Consider the following 6251-nt stretch of genomic DNA (forward strand, 5'->3'; position numbering starts at 1 on the left):
TTTCTTTATCAAGTTTTGGAAACATTCTTACTTACAAAAAAGTTGCAAGTACAACACAAAATTTTTTCCCTCTAAACTATTTGACAGTAAGTTACAGATATCATTTCCCACCATGCCCAACAAACAAGAATATTATCCTACATAAGCACAATAAAACCTTTATGACCAGAAAATTAACATAGAAACATCTAATCCTCAGACCCTTTGAATAGGGTCACAGTTTCTCTTAATAATGTCCATTTTAGCAAAAGGATCAAGTTCAGAGTCACATGTTAATTTCACTCTCCTTTTATCTGAAACAGTTCCTCAGTTTTCCCTTGACTATCATGACCTTGACAATCTTGAAGATTACAGACCAGGTACTCTTAGAACACCGTTCAGTTTTGTTTTGCCTGTTGTTTCCTTATAACTGATTCAGGTTATTCTTCTTTAGCAGAAATAGCACAGACGTGATAATGGGCTCTTGTCACCACATCCTAACAGGTAGCATGATTTCAATTTGTCCCATCATTACTGATGATGGTCACTTTGATCACTTGATTAAAATGGTGACTGCTGTGCTTTTCAACTGCAAAGTTATTCTTTTTTTCATACTTCGAGACTATGTAAATAACTCCTTCCTTATGAAACATTTACTGTATTATTTATTTCTATCAATAACAACTCATGGATTCCTATTTTATTCGGTGCGTTATAAGTGTTCTATCATTATTTATTCTGATGCTCAAACTGCCCCAGATTTGGGCAAAGGGAGCCCCTTCAAACTGGCTTCTGTGTCCTGATGATATTTTTCTGAGCACTTGCTTACTTTCTGGCACAACTAGATGCCCAGGATCATCTCATACTTTTTTCTGGCCCAATCCTGGAGTCAGCCACCTCTCCAAAGAGTCCTGGCCCCTCTTAGTGGAACTTTAGTTCTCTCGCTTCTCATATTTATAACTCCTTTTTCTGATATAGAGAAAACTGGCTCCCATTCCCCTTAATATATTTATTCAGTTTTTCAATCCCTCTGTAAGTAACCAATCTCCCATTGCTGCCATCGCCCTCCTCTAGTACTGCTGCTCTCTGGCTTTGTGGGCATTTGACCTATGCAGTTCCACAGGGTCCCGTGCTTAGATGGACCCCATGCTTGATTTAGTGCTGTTACCTTCTTGGAGCTCTTAACTTTTGAACAAGGGATTCTGCATTTTCATTTTGCACTGAGTTCTAGAAATTATGTAGTCAGTCCTGCTCCTGCTCCTGCTTGAACTCTGACACTTGCTCCAGGCAGTGCTCCCACATAGACACCTTTATTACCCACTCTGGTTCTGAATCTTGTGTCACGATCCTCCCCTCCACCCACTCCTGCCCCTGTGTGGAAACCCTCCTCACCTCACTCCAGTTGTGACTGTCTGCTCTGGGCCACCACACTGCCCCCTGCCCAGGGCTGATGACACCTTGTTCTTAGACCCCACCCCATAGGCTTTTGGGCTAAATTACTTAGGAAAAGAAAGAGGAAAAAGAACTGCTTAGGGAGTTTAATCCTTTGGATTTTTTGCAGCTAAACTTTGCTGTTGATGGGAGTAAGGTTCTTGTCTTCTTGGTAAAATTCAGAGTCCCAAATAATGTATTTTAATTAATGCAGGAACTGTGGTATGTGGACGAAGCCCTGGCCTGGAAATCAAGGGACCTGGGTTTACACCATCATATGCCATCAAGAACCACATGACTGTGGGCAGGTTGTTTCCATTTCTGGGATTTTTTTTTTAGGCATCTACAAAATTTTCCATTTCTGGGATTTTTTTTTAGGCATCTATAAAACTGAGACAATAATACCTACTTCACAGGATCCTGTGAGGACTGACTCGAGTAATGTACAAAAAGTACCTAGCAAATGTTAGTTCTCTCTATCTCCCAGGGAAACCTGTAGGCTCAGAGAGGGGAATCAATTTGCCTAAAATTATGCAGCTAATAAGCTGCAGGTCCAGAATGACCCTTGGCTTTTGACTCCTGGCTTGACATCTTTCAGTCACAGCACTTTAAATCCAGGGTGTTCCTTCTCAGAAACTGACAACATGCCTGCCTAAGGGAGTGGCTCAGTAGTCACAGAATCAGCCTAACAAGGGAAATCAGGCATCCTTTGAGCCCATTTATTCCCATTTATCCAGCCATATTCCTGTGTTTTAATTATCCTCATATTCAGTGAAGAAATGTCACAATTTATTGTTACCTACTCCCCCCTACCCTTAAACCCACTCTTTATTTTTTTTGTTTTAAATCCACTCTTGATACAGCAGCCATAGTGACATTTCTTTTTTTTTTTTTTTTAGAAGATGACCCGTAAGGGGATCTTAACCCTTGACTTGGTGTTGTCAGCACCATGCTCAGCCANCTTGTTCTTAGACCCCACCCCATAGGCTTTTGGGCTAAATTACTTAGGAAAAGAAAGAGGAAAAAGAACTGCTTAGGGAGTTTAATCCTTTGGATTTTTTGCAGCTAAACTTTGCTGTTGATGGGAGTAAGGTTCTTGTCTTCTTGGTAAAATTCAGAGTCCCAAATAATGTATTTTAATTAATGCAGGAACTGTGGTATGTGGACGAAGCCCTGGCCTGGAAATCAAGGGACCTGGGTTTACACCATCATATGCCATCAAGAACCACATGACTGTGGGCAGGTTGTTTCCATTTCTGGGATTTTTTTTTTAGGCATCTACAAAATTGAGACAATAATACCTACTTCACAGGATCCTGTGAGGACTGACTCGAGTAATGTACAAAAAGTACCTAGCAAATGTTAGTTCTCTCTATCTCCCAGGGAAACCTGTAGGCTCAGAGAGGGGAATCAATTTGCCTAAAATTATGCAGCTAATAAGCTGCAGGTCCAGAATGACCCTTGGCTTTTGACTCCTGGCTTGACATCTTTCAGTCACAGCACTTTAAATCCAGGGTGTTCCTTCTCAGAAACTGACAACATGCCTGCCTAAGGGAGTGGCTCAGTAGTCACAGAATCAGCCTAACAAGGGAAATCAGGCATCCTTTGAGCCCATTTATTCCCATTTATCCAGCCATATTCCTGTGTTTTAATTATCCTCATATTCAGTGAAGAAATGTCACAATTTATTGTTACCTACTCCCCCCTACCCTTAAACCCACTCTTTATTTTTTTTGTTTTAAATCCACTCTTGATACAGCAGCCATAGTGACATTTCTTTTTTTTTTTTTTTTTTAGAAGATGACCGGTAAGGGGATCTTAACCCTTGACTTGGTGTTGTCAGCACCATGCTCAGCCAGTGAGCAAACTGGCCATCCCTATATGGGATCCGAACCCATGGCATTGGTGTTATCAGCACCGCACTCTCCCGAGTGAGCCACAGGCCGGCCCCAGAGTGACATTTCTAAAACACAAATTAGATCACGTCACTCCCCTGCTTAAATCCCTCAATAGTTGTCCCACACACCTCAAAGAACTCCAAACGCCACTGTGGCCTTCAACGCCTGGCAGGATCTGACCCCTGCCAGGATCTCCAACTGCATTCTGTGCCATCAGGGCTGGAGTAAAACTTCAGAAGCTCTAAGCACTGAAAAGACAGTGATGCTTCTGCTACACAAAATTACAAATAAAAGCAACACTAAACTGTAAAAGAAATAGAAAGAGGTCTCTGGTTTTGTTTTGTTTTTGAAATATCAATTTCTTTCACAAATGTTCTCCTTCTCTGCCTCTTCAGCACTGGCTGCCTCCCTCGGCCTGTTCCTGTTGGAGTGAGACTGAAGCCACTTTGGGACCTAAAACCACATGGGCTTTAAAAGATTTTAAAAGGACACAGTTTTTTTCTTGGCATGCATTTCTCTGAGCTCCCGCTTTTGAGCCTTGGTTACGGGGCGAGATTACACTATTTACATGAATGTAAAGTTGTTTTCCAGTTGGGCCGGCCCGTGGCTCACTCGGGAGAGTGTGGTGCTGATAACACCAAGGCCACGGNGTCATCTTTTTAAAAAAAAAAAAAAAAAAAAAGTTGTTTTCCAGTCAGCCTGGAGCTTCAGACTTGCACGTACTATCAAGACCCTGGGAAACCAAGGAAGACATGGGTAAAGCTGTGCTGATTCCACCCCTCCGGCAGGACCCTGAGATAACAGCAAGGATGGCAGAAAAACCAGAGCCTTGGTGTAGTGGATTGAATTGTCTCCCCAAAACTCCCTGAAGCTTGAATTGTGTCCCCCAAGTTTTATGTATTGGAAACTTAGCCCCCCACTGTGACTGTTAAGATGGTGGAAAATCCTATTGTGGTAATTGAAAGGTGGGGTCTTGAAGGGGTGATTGGATTGTAGCAACATGCCATAGTGAATGGATTAAAAATGGTGGTCAGGGGCGTGGTTCTGGGTGCTTTAAAAGATGAGGAGAGTCTGTCTTTCTCTTGCTCTTCTCTCTCTGCTTCCATCACCTTGTAGTGTGAGACCCCCAGGACCCTCAGCAGATGTGTTCCCTGGACTTTGGACTTCCTAGCCTCCTGTCTGGCTACCGCGAGGCTAAGGCTGATGTCGCGAATCCTACTCACAGCGCCAATTGTCTAGCTCTTAATCCTGTTCCTGACGCCAATTGTAAAGCTAGGTGACCATGCTAGTTGTTGTGGCTCTTTTACCTGCCGGTAACCCTGCACCGACTAGGCCAATGGTTGAGGTAGGGCTGGGTCTGGAGCTCCCAGACCCCTCAAGCCCATTCACAGACTGGGTCACAAACCCTTCATATGCCAGGCTGCGTCATCAGACCCCACACATGCCAGGCTGGGTCACCAGACCCCTTCATGCAGGTCTATGAGCTAGGTAACCAGCCACACGGTTCTTGGAAGCTGCAGGTCTGGAAAAACACAGCTGCACAGGGTGGGCAGCAAGGCAGTAAAAACACCGGCCAAAGCGGTGCTGTGCAGACCGTGTGGACGGACGCACTCATTCTGCGCACACACAATGTTTACGGAACCACCCCATCCGGCCCTGAAGCCAGAGGAGCCTGACCAAATTGTTCCATTTTTCCCATCACCTCCAAAACTGTAAGCAATAAATTTCGTTCTTCTTTATAAATCACCCAGTTCCATGTATTTTGTTATATGCAACAAAAACGGACTAACAGACTTGGTGAGACCTTGCACCCATCTCCTTGAATGAAGCCCTGTGGCTCACATCCCCCTCCCTCATGCTTTTCACTTTCCATGTTCCATTCCCTCAGTCCCCTTCAAAAACCTCAGTAAATCTGAGTCTTTGAGATGGCTTTAGTCTGCTCATTCTTCAGGTTTACTGGAGAGAAGAGTTGGCCTAACATCTCTCCTCTGTTCACAGGTATTCCTGAAGAAAAGCTGACTTCCATTTTCACTAACACTTGACTTTTGGTAGTTAGCTTTTGAAAGAGGGCAGGCAGCCGGACCTGTCCTTGGTAACAAATTTTGGTGAGCTGAGCCGGGAGCTGAGTGGCCCTGGCATCACTCCTGCCTGGTGTTCTCTTTTGGTTCCTCAGTACTCCATGCTCCCTCTCCAGGCTGTTCCTCCTGTGTCCTTCGTTCAAACTGTTTCTCTTGCTCTCATTAGCCTCCTTTTCCAGTTAACTCCTACTCATCCTTCAGACCTCACTGTAAAAGTCACTTCCCCAGGAAGGTTTTCTCTGGGTGACTTTCCCTAATCAGTCCCCTGGATTAGATACATTTGTATCCGATGTGTGTTACCCTGGCTGGCCCATAAATTCACAAGCTTCTGTGCTCACACTGGCACATTTATAGTTGGTGACAGTGTGAAAATCACTGGATTGATGAAAGAGTGTTAGTCTTGGGGACAAGAAGCCTAAGTCTTTTGTCTCAGCTTTGCTACAAACTTTCTATGAACTTGGGCTAGCTCATTTCCTCTCTCTGCATCTGTGTCCAGTTGGAGAGGTATGCAGGTCCCCATGTGATCCAAACATTCACTTACTCAAGCAATTATCCATTCATTCACTGACTTCACTCATTCAGCCATTTGCTCATTGATGCTTCTGGAGCTTGTCCTCTGTCGGGATGCTGGGGATTCAAAGAGAAATCAAAAGCAGGGCTTCACAGCATAGGGGAGAGACAAACACAAACCACTCAGTATATGCTGAGGCACATGGATACATATACTAAAGAGAAGCCAGGCAGCTGCTGTGGAAGCCTAGACGAGGTAGCAATTAGTTCAGGTCTGAGTAGCCTTTTTCAAGAAAGTAATCTTGAAGGGTTGGGAAAGGAGGAGAAATGCTGTCCAGGGACATGCCTTTCAGGT

This window comes from Galeopterus variegatus, unplaced genomic scaffold (genome assembly GCF_000696425.1).
Source record: "Galeopterus variegatus unplaced genomic scaffold, G_variegatus-3.0.2 Scaffold1473, whole genome shotgun sequence".
Classification (NCBI taxonomy): Eukaryota; Metazoa; Chordata; class Mammalia; order Dermoptera; family Cynocephalidae; genus Galeopterus; species Galeopterus variegatus.